We start from the raw sequence: 17,597 nt of genomic DNA on the forward strand, positions 1-17,597 counted from the left end.
GCCAATGTGTGAGAGGCTATTTCTCAACACTGGTGCCTATGTGTGAGAGGCTATATGTCAACACTGGTGCCTATGTGTGAGAGGCTGTATGTCAACACTGTCCCGTGTGTGTGAAAGGCTATGTCAACACTGTTCCCTGTGTGTGAGGTTATATGTCAACAGTGTTGCCTGTGTGTGAGGCTATTTGTCAACACTAGTGCCTATGTGTGAGAGGCTCTATGTCAACACTGGTGCCTATGTGTGAGAGGCTGTATGTCAACACTGGTGCCAATGTGTGAGAGGCTATATGTCAACACTGGTGCCTCTGTATGAGAGGCTGTATGTCAACACTGGTGCCTACGTGTGAGAGACTGTATGTCAACACTGGTGCCTATGTGTGAGAGGCTGTATGTCAATACTGGTGCCTATGTGTGAGAGGCTGTATGTCAACACTGGTGCCAATGTGTGAGAGGCTATATGTCAACACTGGTGCCTATGTGTGAGAGGCTATATGTCAACAGTGGTGCCTATGTGTGAGAGGCTGTATGTCAACACTGGTGCCAATGTGTGAGAGGCTATATGTCAACACTGGTGCCTATGTGCGAGAGGCTGTATGTCAACACTGGTGCCAATGTGTGAGAGGCTATATGTCAACACTGGTGCCTTTGTGTGAGAGGCTATATGTCAACACTGGTGCCTATGTGTGAGAGGCTATATGTCAACACTGGTGCCTATGTGTGAGAGGCTATATGTCAACAGTGGTGCCAATGTGTGAGAGGCTATATGTCAACACTGGTGCCTATGTGTGAGAGGCTGTATGTCAACACTGGTGCCAATGTGTGAGAGGCTATTTCTCAACACTGGTGCCTATGTGTGAGAGGCTATATGTCAACACTGGTGCCTATGTGTGAGAGGCTGTATGTCAACACTGTCCCGTGTGTGTGAAAGGCTATGTCAACACTGTTCCCTGTGTGTGAGGTTATATGTCAACAGTGTTGCCTGTGTGTGAGGCTATTTGTCAACACTAGTGCCTATGTGTGAGAGGCTCTATGTCAACACTGGTGCCTATGTGTGAGAGGCTGTATGTCAACACTGGTGCCAATGTGTGAGAGGCTATATGTCAACACTGGTGCCTATGTGTGAGAGGCTATATGTCAACACTGGTGCCTCTGTATGAGAGGCTGTATGTCAACACTGGTGCCTACGTGTGAGAGACTGTATGTCAACACTGGTGCCTATGTGTGAGAGGCTGTATGTCAATACTGGTGCCTATGTGTGAGAGGCTGTATGTCAACACTGGTGCCAATGTGTGAGAGGGCTATATGTCAACACTGGTGCCTATGTGTGAGAGGCTATATGTCAACAGTGGTGCCTATGTGTGAGAGGCTGTATGTCAACACTGGTGCCAATGTGTGAGAGGCTATATGTCAACACTGGTGCCTATGTGTGAGAGGCTGTATGTCAACACTGGTGCCAATATGTGAGAGGCTATATGTCAACACTGGTGCCTATGTGTGAGAGGCTGTATGTCAACACTGGTGCCTACGTGTGAGAGACTGTATGTCAACACTGGTGCCTATGTGTGAGAGGCTGTATGTCAACACTGGTGCCTACGTGTGAGAGGCTCTATGTCAACAGTGTTGCCTGTGTGTGAGGCTATTTGTCAACACTAGTGCCTATGTGTGAGAGGCTCTATGTCAACACTGGTGCCTATGTGTGAGAGGCTGTATGTCAACACTGGTGCCAATGTGTGAGAGGCTATATGTCAACACTGGTGCCTATGTGTGAGAGGCTATATGTCAACACTGGTGCCTCTGTATGAGAGGCTGTATGTCAACACTGGTGCCTACGTGTGAGAGACTGTATGTCAACACTGGTGCCTATGTGTGAGAGGCTGTATGTCAATACTGGTGCCTATGTGTGAGAGGCTGTATGTCAACACTGGTGCCAATGTGTGAGAGGCTATATGTCAACACTGGTGCCTATGTGTGAGAGGCTATATGTCAACAGTGGTGCCTATGTGTGAGAGGCTGTATGTCAACACTGGTGCCAATGTGTGAGAGGCTATATGTCAACAGTGGTGCCTATGTGTGAGAGGCTGTATGTCAACACTGGTGCCAATGTGTGAGAGGCTATATGTCAACACTGGTGCCTATGTGTGAGAGGCTGTATGTCAACACTGGTGCCTACGTGTGAGAGACTGTATGTCAACAGTGGTGCCTACGTGTGAGAGGCTGTATGTCAACACTGGTGCCTACGTGTGAGAGGCTCTATGTCAACACTGGTGCCTGTGTGTGAGAGGCTCTATGTCAACACTGGTGCCTACGTGTGAGAGGCTGTATGTCAACACTGGTGCCTAGTGTGTGAGAGGCTGTATGTCAACACTGGTGCCTATGTGTGAGAGGCTGTATGTCAACACTGGTGCCTATGTGTGAGAGGCTGTATGTCAACAGTGGTGCCTATGTGTGAGAGGCTGTATGTCAACACTGGTGCCTATGTGTGAGAGGCTGTATGTCAACACTGGTGCCTATGTGTGAGAGGCTGTATGTCAACACTGGTGCCTATGTGTGAGAGGCTGTATGTCAACACTGGTGCCTATGTGTGAGAGGCTGTATGTCAACACTGGTGCCTATGTGTGAGAGGCTGTATGTCAACACTGGTGCCTATGTGTGAGAGGCTGTATGTCAACACTGGTGCCTATGTGTGAGAGGCTGTATGTCAACACTGGTGCCTATGTGTGAGAGGCTGTATGTCAACACTGGTGCCTCTGTATGAGAGGCTGTATGTCAACACTGGTGCCTATATATTAGTATTTGTACTTTACTGTAAAAAGTGTAATCCAAATGTAACATATCTTGTATGAGAGCCTGTTGTGTCGACCTGTGCATGAGAGGCTATTTGTCAACACTTTATCCTGTGTATGAGAGGCTATATGTGTGTGAGGCTATATGTCAACACTGTTCCCTGTGTGTGAGGTTATATGTCAACACTGTTCCCTGTGTATTAGAGGCTATATGTCAACACTGTTGCCTGTGTGTGAGGTTATATGTCAACACTGTTCCGTGTGTGTGAGAGGCTGTGTCAACACTGTTCCATGTGTGTGAGAGGCTATATGTCAACACTGTTCCCTGTGTGTGAGGCTATGTGTCAACGCTGTTGCCTTTGTGAGAGGCTATATGTCAACACTGTTCTGTGTGTGTGAGAGGTTATGTCAACACTGTTCCCTGTGTGTGAGGTTATATGTCAACAGTGTTGCCTGTGTGTGAGACTATTTGTCAACACTGTTGCCTGTGTGTGATAGGCTATATGTCAACACTGTTGCCTGTAAGAGGCTATATGTCAACACTGTTGCCTGTGTGTGAGGCTATTTGTCAACAGTGTTGCCTGTGTGTGAGAGGCTATATGTCAACACTCTTGCCTTTGCTTTGAGAGGCTATATGTCTACACTGTTGCCTGTAAGAGGCTATATGTCAACACTGTTGCCTGTGTGTGAGGCTATATGTCAACAATTTTGCCTGTGAGAGGCTATATGTCAACAGTGTTGCCTGTGTGTGAGAGGCTATTTCTCAACACTGTTGCCTGTATATGAGAGGCTATTTGTCAACACTGTTGTCTCCTCATTAACTTCATGCATAATGAACAACATAATTGGACTTTACAGAATAGTCTAACCTGTACAAAGAATACTATGTTGAATAAGTAATAACCTGTAGTTGAGAGTGGATCCTTTATACTCTCAAAATAGCTCTTTCAATCAATAATACAGGGCAAGGTGATACTGGCAGGTTATCTCCTAGCTATGCTGGCAATAATACATATCTTGAGGTGCCAGCTCAGTGCATGATCAGCTCAACAAGGTCAACATTAACATGTGTTCCTAGAGAACGCAGAGAAATCGTTTTTTGATTAGTGTCTCTATTCCCTCTCTTCCCTGTCTCTATTGTTGTTTTAGGTTCTCGTAAATTACTTTGATTGTTACGGTGTTCCAGGTCCCATGCCTCAGCATAGACATTGGATAATGCTAGATAACTTGCATGTGCCTGCAAACAGTGACTAGGTAGAAATGAAATTATGAGTCACTTCGCCAGAATAGAACCACTTACTATCTTTTTGACTGTATCCTGTCATTTTTCTTTCAGCATGCATTCCTTTCTCAATAGCACATATCTGCCATTATGGGCAATTGCAAAGTGTGTGTATAAGAGCATGTGTTCCCCTGTCTCCCACTTTAGCCTTATAATGAGGGAGTGTATTTACACTGAGCTATTTTGGCAATAGAGAGTATGCCTGAGTACATGTGACAAACAGGTCGGTTCAGTTCCACCTTTGTCTCCATTGGCAATCTCTGCATGTCCAAGGAAAACCATCTTAGGTGAGAGTAAACATGGGGCAAACCATGTAGAACTGGCCTAAATGACATAGTATGGCTCCATTTCACACAGTAAGCTCTGCTCTCAGCCTGTAGTGACATTAATCTGTACACTCACAGGCACATCAATAGATTATCTCTATTTGGAGTAGAGCATGCTGGGTAGGGGTCAGAGGTTAGAGTAAGGTCACAGGAGGTGGGTGAATTAGAGCAATTTTCTGAGTGATCGACAAGACTGATATCAGTTGTAAACACTGCAGGTTCTAGTGGTGATTACTCCAGGACTGTAAGGCCAGCCAATCAGTTAAAGTCAGGAATACAGCCACATATCTCCCCACTCCTTAACAGTATATTGAGGTGGGACTACAACTTCTCTGTTAGAGTCAGGAATACAGACACATATCTCCTCCCTCCTTGACAGTATATTGAGGTGGGACTACAACTTCTCTGTTAGAGTCAGGAATACAGACACATATCTCCCCACTCCTTGACAGTATATTGAGGTGGGACTACAACTTCTCTGTTAGAGTCAGGAATACAGCCACATATCTCCCCACTCCTTAACAGTATATTGAGGTGGGACTACAACTTCTCTGTTAGAGTCAGGAATACAGACACATATCTCCCCACTCCTTGACAGTATATTGAGGTGGGACTACAACTTCTCTGTTAGAGTCAGGAGTACAGCCACATATCTCCTCCCTCCTTGACGTATATTGAGGTGGGACTACAACTTCTCTGTTAGAGTCAGGAATACAGACACATATCTCCCCACTCCTTGACGTATATTGAGGTGGGACTACAACTTCTCTGTTAGAGTCAGGAATACAGCCACATATCTCCTCCTCCTCAGTATATTGAGGTGGGACTACAACTTCTCTGTTAGAGTCAGGAATACAGCCACATATCTCCTCCCTCCTTGACGTATATTGAGGTGGGACTACAACTTCTCTGTTAGAGTCAGGAATACAGACACATATCTCCCCACTCCTTGACGTATATTGAGGTGGGACTACAACTTCTCTGTTAGAGTCAGGAATACAGCCACATATCTCCTCCCTCCTTGACAGTATATTGAGGTGGGACTACAACTTCTCTGTTAGAGTCAGGAATACAGCCACATATCTCCTCCCTCCTTGACAGTATATTGAGGTGGGACTACAACTTCTCTGTTAGAGTCAGGAATACAGCCACATATCTCCTCCCTCCTTGACAGTATATTGAGGTGGGTCTACAACTTCTCTGTTAGAGTCGGGAATACAGCCACATATCTCCTCCCTCCTTTGACGTATATTGAGGTGGGACTACAACTTCTCTGTTTGAGTCAAGAATACAGCCACATATCTCCTCCCTCCTTGACAGTATATTGAGGTGGGACTACAACTTCTCTGTTAGAGTCAGGAATACAGCCACATATCTCCTCCCTCCTTGACAGTATATTGGGCTGGTACTCGGGCAGACGATCGATGTACATCATAGAGATCGATAATCGTTAACTGAATATTGATCGATTATCAATAAATATCAACAGGAGTAATTTTGAGCAAAATATTTTTCAGAATTTGAAAGAAATAAAAATATTTCACATGATTGCTGAGCTTTGACATACTTAAGCTTGGATAACAAAAATATCATCCTAAACATAATTTAGAAGCCGCTGATGACTAAAGTTGTACCTTTGTGCATTGTCTGCGTTAATCAAAACACAATGTCATCACAACAGTTTATGTATGATATTATCGATGACAATATTTCATATCGATAATCAGTAATAATTTTTTCCATCAATGATATTTCTGAATATCACTCTTTTAGCTGGTACTACAAGGAGGGCAACACCAAGACACAGATAATTTATGGGTGTCAGCCAATTCTGTCTTGAGAAATTGTTTTCCAGTCATTTGGGTTTACACATGTCCAAATTATCATCATGCATGCTTTCCTAGTTGTTGTGATACATTTAGTTCTAGATATATGTTGTACAGAAATTACAAGCTGAATTTAGAAATATAAATGTTTTATAATTTATAATACAAATATAATAACATGTCCTCCTTCCCCATTGAGGATTTAGGTAGTTTCAACTTACAGTTTGTCGTGTCATTAAATTCCCTGAAGTTATACCGATCTTGTCAGCTAGTTTCAATGGCTGGTTATTCATTGGTGATTGATAGCAGTATAAAAGTCAAACATGGCAGTTGTGGACCGTGCATCGTTCAGGGTGGCTCCCAGGCAGTTACAGGCAGTTGTACTATTCTTTCTGGCGTATTGATAGTGCAATACTTCTAGTGCTGATAGCCGTCAGCTTTTGTAAGTCAGGAGTAAAGAGTCAATGCTCCTATAGGGAAGTTGGCTATGGCTTAAACTTTTGGTTGATCAGGTAAATGTTTCCTCGGAAATTGTCAATATATGTCTGGCCTTATTGGCGGTCTGTTCTGTGAATTGAATTTTGGGGTGTCAGATTAATAACCACATCAAGAATGTGATATGGTGTCTTTATGCTGATAAACAACCCTGGTGATCAGATATGTTCATATGATAACTTGTTAAACTGGCTTCACATTTCCTTTTTGCTAAAAAATGGCATCTTGGCTTATTAATTTAAAAACAAATTGCGGAAAGCATTTGAAAGCATTATGGGAAATGATGAAGTGAGATTCCGCTAACCCTACCAGCCAGTCAACAAGGCCTGGCTGCTGTTAATAGACTAGCGGACCATGCTGACGTTACTAATCCCCGGCTTGTGTGATCTACAGCATTGTTTGGCAGAAATTATTCTTATGTGAAAAAATGTTTGGACTAATCAGGGAAATAGTTGTTGAATACTGCTGACTTCCTGATGGTACGTTTCCTAGTGTTAGAGTCTCCTGTTGGATGCTGCCAGGTCACAGGTGGACTGTACTTAGCTGACTGTACTTAGGGGACAGCGTACATCATGAAAACATGTCTGATGCAGGGGACAGCGTACATCATGATAACATGTCTGATGCAGGGGACAGCGTACATCATGATAACATGTCTGATGCAGGGGACAGCGTACATCATGATAACATGTCTGATGCAGGGGACAGCGTACATCATGATAACATGTCTGATGTAGGGGACAGCGTACATCATGATAACATGTCTGATGTAGGGGACAGCATACACCATGATAACATGTCTGATGTAGGGGACAGCGTACACCATGATAACATGTCTGATGTAGGGGACAGCGTACACCATGATAACATGTCTGATGTAGGGGACTTGGTACATCACGATAACACGTTTGATGCAGGGGACAGCATACACCATGATAACATGTCTGATGCAGGGGACAGCGTACATCATGATAACATGTCTGATGTAGGGGACAGCGTACATCATGATAACATGTCTGATGTAGGGGACAGCATACATCATGATAACATGTCTGATGTAGGGGACAGCGTACATCATGATAACATGTCTGATGTAGGGGACAGCGTACATCATGATAACATGTCTGATGCAGGGGACCTGGTACACCACGATAACATGTCTGATGTAGGGGACTTGGTACATCATGATAACATGTCTGATGTAGGGGACAGCGTACATCATGATAACATGTCTGATGCAGGGGACAGTTGGTAGAACAGGAGTTCATGCCTGTCCCCAGTCATGTCTTGTTTGTTGGTTTTCGGCACAGTAAGCAATATTCAACCTTTTCAGGACAGCCTCTAAATAATCATGTGTATGTGCCAGGTAAATCTCAACTAAGTCATAGAGCCGGATATTCTGATCCAGTTTGGTCAACACAACAGTAACAGTAGGATTCTGGAGCCTTGCCTAACCAGGATCCACAAAGGCTGACCATGTCTTCATACTCTTGTACCGTTGCTAAAATATAAAAACAAAAGAGATGACTGACATGTTTAATGTCTCTAGGTCTTTATTACAAGTGTTCCTAATTTTGTTGCAGGTTGTCTGTTGGAGCCAAATGGAACTACATAGATCCAAGTGGAGCAGGTGAGATGGACATCTCTGGTTAAACACCCTGACATGGAGCTGTCTGTCTGTTACATCATTCAAACTTGGACCCGGATCAGTGGAAATCATCAAGTTGAACATCTGACGTCTGGAATCAGCTTAGATTTAGACACAAAAGCTGTTATCACATAGCAACAGGAGTAGAGTCAACAATACAGGTGGTGTTATCACATGGCAACAGTAGGAGTAGAGTCAACAATGCAGGGGGTGTTATCACATGGCAACAGTAGGAGTAGAGTCAACAATACAGGAGGTGTTATCACATGGCAACAGTAGGAGTAGAGTCAACAATACAGGGGGTGTTATCACATGGCAACAGTAGGAGTAGAGTCAACAATACAGGTGGTGTTATCACATGGCAACAGTAGGAGTAGAGTCAACAATACAGGGGGTGTTATCACATGGCAACAGTAGGAGTAGAGTCAACAATACAGGGGGTGTTATCACATGGCAACAGTAGGAGAAGAGTCAACAATACAGGTGGTGTTATCACATAGCAACATGAGTAGAGTCAACAATACGGGGTGTTATCACATGGCAACAGTAGGAGTAGAGTCAACAATACAGGTGGTGTTATCACATAGCAACAGGAGTAGAGTCAACAATACAGGGGATGTTATCACATAGCAACATGAGTAGAGTCAACAATACGGGGTGTTATCACATGGCAACAATAGGAGTAGAGTCAACAATACAGGTGGTGTTATCACATAGCAACAGGAGTAGAGTCAACAATACAGGGGGTGTTATCATATGGTAACAGTAGGAGTAGAGTCTACAATACAGGGGGTGTTATCACATGGCAACAGTAGGAGTAGAGTCAACAATACAGGGGGTGTTATCACATGGCAACAGTAGGAGTAGAGTCAACAATACAGGAGGTGTTATCACATGGCAACAGTAGGAGTAGAGTCAACAATACAGGTGGTGTTATCACATAGCAACAGGAGTAGAGTCAACAATACAGGTGTTATCACATGGCCGTATTATGAGGAGGGTGTTATCACGTGGCAGTAGCGTGAGGAGAGTAAGCAATATAGGGGGTATCACATGGCAGTAGTGGGAGTATTATCAGCTTATGGTAATTATTATATTTCCCAATGCTGTCTTCACTAAGTCTAACTTGAGGTACATTGTTTCTAGTGTCCTTGACCTCCATACGAAGGAATCTGACTCTTCAGGAAGAAGCACTTAGTACCAACCACAGCTACATAGATTGTGTCCCTGCTGCAGACATACACTGCACCTGCTATATAGCGTAATGGTTACAGATACTTCAACATCAGATCAATCACCATAAAGTACTTTTGAGATAGGTATGTTCTCATGGCTGTATTGTATATGTATCATACAATGATTTATGGTCCAACCAATCTCTCTCTCTCTCTCTCTTGCTCTCTCTCTTGCTCTCTCTCTCTCTCTCTCTCTCTCTCTCTCTCTCTCTCTCTCTCTCTCTCTCTCTCTCTCTCTCTCTCTCTCTCTCTCTCTCTCTCGCTCGGCTGGCTGGCTCTCTGTCTGTAAGAGAGAGCATCTGTTTGTTGGTGTCTGTGTGTGTGTGAAGTTTAGTGAATAAACTATGTCTCCTATAACAACTTCTGTCGTGTGTCCAGTTTAAGTATTTCACAGACAATGGGCTTTGAAAAAATGATATTGTCGTTTAATCTTCCAGACCCTTTAGTTCTTAATTCCGACCTTACAAATTTTTAAATCTTACAGGGTAAAGCACAGACCTGTACCAACAGGATATTATGGGTCATATCCAACTACCTCCCTGCTCATGGGGTCATGTAAAATACAGTTGTAACGAAGGGACCTCTGTTTATAGTTTGTTGTAACAGTAGTGGTTACACTTAAATATATAGCAAGTGGCAGGACCCCAAAACAGTTATATCTGTCAGTTCATTATATCTGTCAGTTCGTCATAAGCAGGTTCATTCTAAAGGTAGTTTACTGTACTAGATCTGGTGAGGAAACAACCAGTCGATCAAATGGGACTGTTGTGTTCAGACAATGGACAATTTACTCGAAAACCCACTGTGATCTGTAGCTCATGCCTAATTTTAGAACCATGCAGACTTTCTCACATTTTGACTTCAGGCCTGACACTGCACATGTGCAAATCCCATTGAATTTACAGGTAGGACTCGTCTACAAAGTGGGCCAGAGACCTAATTTATGTGGTGTGCGTGAGAGTGGCCCAACTGTCACCTCAGATAACTCAGTCAAATATCACAAACTGCCCAATCGCTGATAAGCAGAGCAGACCAGCTGATAAGAAACTTACATTGTTAATACTTGTAGCAGTGTTGTCAGTGGAAATTTTTGTATCGGGTTACAGACCCATGTATTTATTTCATTTGTTAATATCATTGACCAGGTTGTGAAGTGCCTGATTTGGGCTTTAGTACCCTGACAATGGGGTTTGAATGTGGGGTTGAAAACGCTTCTAAGTGTATTAACTGTGTAGAGTTCCGTGGCCCAAACAACTAATGTGCAGGCATGTCTGTGTTTACACTGGTTACTTGAATATTTTGCTGTATCGATTTCAGGATTAGATTGATCATTTGTGTTTCATGACACAACCGAAGGAGGTTGCATATTCCACATATTGAAAGTGACATTATACCCGTGTTCTATTATGGCCAAATGGCTCTGTAAGTGCTATTTTAGTGCTATTTGACTTTGGTGTTCTCCACCTCGATAAGGATAGGACCCTCACTATTTGGCTTGACTCTAAGCGACAGACAATACAGCCATTTCACCCTCTTATACATGTTTATCCATGTTCCAACTCATTCATGCTTAGATTGTACCCTGAACATGTATATAAGGCAGTGTGACCCAGTCTCATTATCTGATGGCATTCTTTTTCTGAACAACCTTTACCTAGATACCACAGTGGTTGTGACAGAGTTTATTCCCTTGAATAAAAGGGTCAAGGTCAGCTCTACATTGAAGCAGATTAACTGTCCAAATATTTGTCCAACTATTATGATTATTTAATAGCCTTTAATCAGAGATATTTTCTTACAAGAGGCATGTGTTGTTTAGTTTGAATCTGAACATAATTTTGAAAACATACGTTAAAAGCATAAAACAAACAATATGAAAGAGTGTTGAATATCACACAGAATAAGGGCAGACAATTGGTCACTTCAGTTCATCACTCTCACTAACAATGGTAACCAGAGCTGGTGACACTTGGCCACTAAGCCTTGCTCAGCAGCCATGTTGAAAATTTTATGTTCTTATCCTGACAAGCATCGTAGTCTAACCCGTGAAGATCAGAGTTAGAATTGATCTTCAGTAGCCCATGCTTTTGACTAACAGGATCAGGTGGCCAGACTCGCTGACTTGGTTGACACATGTCACCAGTTACCAATTGCGTAGATCGATGCTCATGCTGTTGATCACTGGGTTGTATGGTCCAGACTCAATTATTTACAGACCGCCACCAAATAGCTAGAATATTGCTGAGTGCAGTGTAAAACTAAACTCACTCACTCACACCTCGTAGTTTACCTGTGGTCAGCAAACTTCAGTAGTCTGGGTCAGCACAATAGCCTGACCTAAAGGCTGCATAATGTGCACATGTAGTTGTGTTCGTGTTATAAGGCTGAACAATGTGCACATGTAGTTGTGTTCGTGTTATAAGGCTGAACAATGTGCACATGTAGTTGTGTTCGTGTTATAAGGCTACACAATGTGCACATGTAGTTGTGTTCGTGTTATAAGGCTGCACAATGTGCACATGTAGTTGTGTTCGTGTTATAAGTTGCACATGTAGTTGTGTTCGTTTATAAGGCTGCACAATGTGCACATGTAGTTGTGTTCGTGTTATAAGGCTGCACAATGTGCACATGTAGTTGTGTTCATGTTATAAGGCTGCACAATGTGCACATGTAGTTGTGTTCGTGTTATAAGGCTGCACAATGTGCACATGTAGTTGTGTTCGTGTTATAAGGCTGCACAATGTGCACATGTAGTTGTGTTCGTGTTATAAGGCTGCACAATGTGCACATGTAGTTGTGTTCGTGTTATAAGGCTGCACAATGTGCACATGTAGTTGTGTTCGTGTTATAAGGCTGCACAATGTGCACATGTAGTTGTGTTCGTGTTATAAGGCTGCACAATGTGCACATGTAGTTGTGTTCGTGTTATAAGGCTGCACAATGTGCACATGTAGTTGTGTTCATGTTATTAGGCCACTGTTGTCACACCGATTGCAGAGTTAGTCAGTTTGGAATTATCTGGAAAATTTGCAACACTTGAGATATATCTTTTGAAATCTAAGGTAATTGAGGAACACTGCCCTTACTTTTGTTCTAAGTGAAGTGAATACACCTCAAAACATGACCATGTTGACAGAATGGGCGAAATTGTTTGTGTTCATTTGCCTGGTTATTTTGTGTGATGTGAGGTGTGTGTGTGTGTCCGTGCATGCAGGGACGTGTTCTGATATGGTGTTTTCATTTCACTCAGAGCAAAGAGTGAGGGCAGTGTTAGTGATCATAAAATACATGAAAAAGTTGTTGGAAGACAAGTGATTATTTTTGTTTATCACAATCCTATAAAATAATAAAATAGGAATATAATTGCCTCTACAGTGGCTTGGAGCTTCTGGCTGACATTAACATCTTGATATGTTTACTGGGGATTATTTAATGGTATGTGGTCTCTGCAGTGACGACAGTTATGGGCCTTGTTTGGTGATATCTGGTTTATCACCTTAATGTTCATAAAACTCCCAAACGTCACCAATCAGCACAGTCAAAACTGGACGCTGCAGGTTCAAGAAGGCCAGTGGGTTGTAACACACATCACAGCAGTGATCGAGTTTGGTACCTGATGTATAAAACACGGGACACAGACACGCTAGCCTTGCTCCAAGGCTGTACTGAATGCTGAGCCAATGGATTTATAGTAATTCTATGCTTCCAAGAGGCAAGTCTAAATAAGCTGACAGTTGGAAACCAGTCTGTTATTTATTATAGAAATTATCAACTAAACATAAATGTTACGTTAGAGACGAGCAAGCTAACCTTGTACAAAACAGTGGGCACTGTAGGGAGCACAACAAACAACATGTGAAACATGGGGCACTGTAAAACAATGACAAGTCATCACTTGTAATGAAGGGATGACAGCAATGGATATATACAACATGGGTCTAATGTAGGGATGACAGCAACTGGCATATACAACATGCATCTGATGTAGAGATCACAGCAACTGGCATATACAACATGGGTCTAATGTAGGGATGACAGCAACTGGCATATACAACATGGGTCTAATGTAGGGATGACAGCAACTGGCATATACAACATGGGTCTAATGTAGGGATGACAGCAACTGGCATATACAACATGCATCTGATGTAGAGATCACAGCAACTGGCATATACAACATGGGTCTAATGTAGGGATGACAGCAATGGATATATACAACATGGGTCTAATGTAGGGATGACAGCAACTGGCATATACAACATGCATCTGATGTAGAGATCACAGCAACTGGCATATACAACATGGGTCTAATGTAGGGATGACAGCAACTGGCATATACAACATGGGTCTAATGTAGGGATGACAGCAACTGGCATATACAACATGGGTCTAATGTAGGGATGACAGCAACTGGCATATACAACATGGGTCTAATGTAGGGATGACAGCAACCAGCATATACAACACGGGTCTAATGTAAGGATGACAGCAACTGGCATATACAACATGGGTCTAATGTAGGGATGACAGCAACTGGCATATACAACATGGGTCTAATGTAGGGATAACAGCAACTGGCATATACAACATGGGTCTAATGTAGGGATGACAGCAACCAGCATATACAACATGGGTCTAATGCAGGGATGACAGCAACCGGCATATACAATATGGGTCTAATGTAGGGATGATGGCAACTGGCATATACAACGTGGGTCTAATGCAGGGATGACAGCAACCAGCATATACAACATGGGTCTAATGTAAGGATGGTGGCAACCAGCATATACAACAAAGATCTAATGTATGGATGATAGCAACCGGTATATACAACATGGGTCTAATGTAGAGCAGCTGGCATATACAACATGGGTCTAACACAGAGATAACGGCAACCGGCATATACAACATGGGTCTAATGCAGGGAGACTTTCTGCCTACATAATAAACGTTTGGGATGCATTGAAATATCGCTCATGATATCGAACTGGTTATTGTGTGGGACATAGGCTGACTAGCAATGCGTCGACGAAATCTGCGTCCTGTCGCTTCTTTCTTAGGTTTCCAGCAGCAATGTGGAACTGCGCGATGATAATGCCCAGGACGTCACCAATTTTCTCTGACGAGACAGCAAACAGAATATTGGAATTAGTCCCATGATCCCAGTAGCTCATCTGTGTTATGTTCTTGGAGGGACTGTACGCTGGACCCAGCTATAGTAACCCAACTTGGGATAGCTCTTCATATAAGCCTTTATAAAATACTTGTGTGTGATACAGGAAGACCAAATTCGTTCATAACAGAAGTTTCAAAATCCTTTACACATACATAAACAATCCCTGCTAAAAGCAGAGTCGACTGTACAATTGTTACTACATCATGAGTATATATTGGTTTTTCTGGAGTATAAAATACATGTGTGTGATACAGGAAGACCAAGCTCCTTCATATAATGCACGTGTGTGATACAGGAAGACCAAACTCCTTTATATAATGCACGTGTGTGATACAGGAAGACCAAGCTCCTTCATATAATGCACGTGTGTGATACAGGAAGACCAAGCTCCTTCATATAATGCACGTGTGTGGTACAGGAAGACAAAACTCCTTCATATAATGCACGTGTGTGATACAGGAAGACCAAACTCCTCCATATAATGCACGTGTGTGATACAGGAGACCAAACACCTTTATATAAGACCACCTCCTTGGTGTAGTGGCTAGAGCGTCCGCCCGGAGAGCGGAAGGTCGCGAGTTCGATCCCCGACCGCGTCATACCAAAAGACGTTAAAATATGGTACTTGTTGGTCCCTGTCTGGCGCTCGGCATTTATGGGTACAGCAAGGACTGGTCGGCTCGGAGTCAGTATAATGTGTCTGAGTGGGGTATTCATGCTTCACTGCGGCATGGTATCTCAGTGGGCTAGCACTATAAAAGCAGCTTCAGTCTGGGCTAATACAAGCAGCCGCACATACACATACACATGCATGCACGTCGTCATATGAGCGAAATATTCTCAAGCACGACGTTAAACCCAATTTCACCTCACCTTTATATAAACCACGTGTGTGATACAGGAAGACCAAACTCCTTCATATAAACCACGTGTGTGATACAGGAAGACCAAACTCCTTCATATAATACACGTGTGTGATACAGGAAGACCAAACTCCTTCATATAATAAACGTGTGTGATACAGGAAGACCAAACTCCTTCATATAATACACGTGTGTGATACAGGAAGACCAAACTCCTTCATATAATACACGTGTGTGATACAGGAAGACCAAACTCCTTCATATAATACACGTGTGTGATACAGGAAGACCAAACTCCTTCATATAATGCAATCCGTGAAGATCCGGGTTAGAATTGATCTTCAATAACCAATGCTTGTCGTAAGAGGCGACTGACGGGATCGGGTGGTCAGGCTCGCTGACTTTGTTGACACATGTCATCGGTTCCAAATTGCGTAGATCGATGCTCATGATGTTGATCACTGGATTGTCTGGTCCAGACTCGATTATTTCCAGACCGCCGCAATATAGCTGGAATATTTCTGAGTGCGGCGTAAAACTAAACTCGCTCACCCACTCACTGATATAATATACGAGTGTGATACAGGAAGACCAAACTCCTTCATATAATGCGCGTGTGTGATACAGGTAGACCAAACTCCTTCATATAATGCGCGTGTGTGATACAGGAAGACCAAACTCCTTCATATAATGCGCGTGTGTGGTACAGGAAGACCAAACTCCTTCATATAATGCGCGTGTGTGATACAGGAAGACCAAACTCCTTCATATAATGCCCGTGTGTGATACAGGAAGACCAAACTCCTTCATATAATGCTCGTGTGTGATACAGGAAGACCAAACTCCTCCATATAATGTACGTGTGTGATGCCTTCTGTCTTCGTATCATGCCAGTGTCGGATATAGAGAGCCCATCAGCCTATATATAATTGGAGCTATCATATCAGGAAGGGGAGTATGGGAGATTATGTGTGAAACAGGTTGCCGATTGGGTTATACTGAGGACATCCAGACAGGGGGAACTGGCCACCATCATGCGTTTGTCCAAAACTCCGACCTGCGCCAAGGTTCTCCCATCTGGAATCTTTCTCGCTCGCTCCACCTCCCAAAGTAGTGTACAAGCTGAAACACATTACACACCGCAGACTGCCAGGCTGACGGCAACGTCAGTAATCCACGCCTGGTACCAGCATTACACACATTCGGACCGTATAGTTCCTGCTAATGGTCAAACGAGAAATTCACCATTTACTAGGATATAAAGTGTGTAAGAATTTAGTCTCTGAAATGAACAATATATGTTACAGAAATAACGGTTCCTAAAGTATATCATAAAATATAATACAAAGGAGCCCAGAGACTTTCTTCGTTTTCAGAAACTGTGGCAATCTAGACTTGGTGTGTTGGGTAAACTTGTTGTGTTGGGTATACTTGGTGTGTTGGATATACTTGTTGTGTTGGGTATACTTGTTGTTTTGGGTATACTTGGTGTGTTGGGTATCCTGGTGTGTTGGGTATCCTGATGTGTTGGGTATCCTGGTGTGTTGGGTATACTTGTTGTGTTGGGTATACTTGTTGTGTTGGGTATACTTGTTGTGCTGCGTATCCTGGTGTGTTGGGTATACTTGTTGTGTTGGGTATACTTGGTGTGTTGGGTATACTGGGTGTGTTGGGTATACTTGTTTTGTTGGATATACTTGTTGTGTTGGGTATACTTGTTGTGTTGGGTATACTTGTTTTGTTGGGTATACTTGTTGTGTTGGGTATACTTGTTGTGTTGGGTATACTGGGTGTGTTGGATATACTTGTTTTGTTGGGTATACTGGGTGTGTTGGGTATACTGGGTGTGTTGGATATACTTGTTTTGTTGGGTATACTTGTTGTGTTGGGTATCCTGGTGTGTTGGGTATACTTGTGTTGGGTATACTTGTTGTGTTGGGTATACTTGTGTTGGGTATACTTGG

The 17,597-nt window shown here is 43.0% G+C and overlaps 1 long non-coding RNA gene across 1 annotated transcript in view; it reads left to right on the forward strand.

The window, feature by feature from the left end:
- Positions 1-9,316, forward strand: part of LOC124290243 — a 42,506-nt gene extending 33,190 nt beyond the window's left edge. Inside the window, exons 2-3 of the long non-coding RNA XR_006901865.1 lie at positions 8,295-8,842; positions 9,149-9,316. This is a non-coding gene — a long non-coding RNA (uncharacterized LOC124290243). The remainder of the gene's footprint in view (positions 1-8,294; positions 8,843-9,148) is intronic.
- The last annotated feature ends 8,281 nt before the right edge of the window (positions 9,317-17,597 follow it).

Source organism: Haliotis rubra, unplaced genomic scaffold (assembly GCF_003918875.1).
Source record: "Haliotis rubra isolate DU_JTF1 unplaced genomic scaffold, ASM391887v1 Scf46, whole genome shotgun sequence".
NCBI lineage: Eukaryota > Metazoa > Mollusca > Gastropoda > Lepetellida > Haliotidae > Haliotis > Haliotis rubra.